Below are 1,129 nucleotides of genomic sequence, written 5' to 3'. Positions count from 1 at the left end.
GCCCAGAAATTAATTTCTTTTTTTTTTTTTTCTTTTGCAGTAGAGTGGACAGAACTGTGCATAGATTACATGATGGATGACTTTGCCTGTATAAAATATGGGTCAGAAAGGTTTTGTTTGTAAACTGCTTCCAGAGGTTTATGAGCCCACCGGACGGTTCACATCAGAATTAAAAACTTGGGCACAAAGTGCTAACCAAAACCAATGTTTTCGCACTCATACCTTCCTGAATTTAAAACTGTGCCCTTTTTTGAATTTAACTATTTTTATTTAAATAAAGAGAGGTGGCTTACCACAGAAAAGAAAATCATACATGTAATTTAATAAATTTTGTTGTTTGTTTTAATGGAGAGTTACAGAAAACTCAATTTCATGTAAAGAAGCAAATTATCCGCAGGGGCTGCTACGTACCTTCACCTTTGTAACAGCTCAGACCACAGTTAGCAGCAAGCCACTAAATCACTAGTTGCCATTAGCTAATTCTACGCAATGAGCTCTCTCGGTTGAGTCCCCACTGAGCAAGGTGCCGTGATATCAAACGCTATCACAGCTGGCACTCTTTTTAATTAGTCCTGACAAATCTTGATAATGAATCATTGAGAATATGAGTTAAGCATAACATAAAGCAAACAGCAAGAATCTTATGTAATTCTCCCTACTTCAATGGCTGCAGAAATTGAGTCATGAGATTGTTTTGGAACATTTTACGACAAAAATCAGGAGTGCTCTTTGTAAATTAAGTTTTAATTTTTTTTTTATGGTCTCTTCATGACTTTGCACCTTCTATAAGAGTGCAGATCTTTTCCTCATCTGTTTTATTTATTCCCTTGATGTCTCTCCCCATTCATTTTGTAGAAAGCCTGGTCTATGCAAGATTTTATCCCTGTGTACAACAACAAGCAAACTCCGGCAAAATACATTGACGATCCGGTCTCCCCAGCAAACGATATCAGATTCTTTTCTGTTGATGTGGGTTTATGTTCTAGATTTTTACCTTTATTCATTTGCTTTGATAGACTGAGTATTAGACATTCATGACTTTTCCCCCTTTTTTGGTACTTAATCATGACTTCTTTTTATGCCCTATTATACTCCCTTTTAAAGTGAATCTTTTCCTTAGCTTCACCTC

The sequence above is a fragment of the Aptenodytes forsteri genome, unplaced genomic scaffold (genome assembly GCF_000699145.1).
Source record: "Aptenodytes forsteri isolate BGI_AS27 unplaced genomic scaffold, ASM69914v1 Scaffold267, whole genome shotgun sequence".
NCBI classification, from domain to species: Eukaryota; Metazoa; Chordata; class Aves; order Sphenisciformes; family Spheniscidae; genus Aptenodytes; species Aptenodytes forsteri.
The sequence above is the reverse complement of the archived record's forward strand: the minus strand, read 5'-3'. Positions refer to the sequence as shown.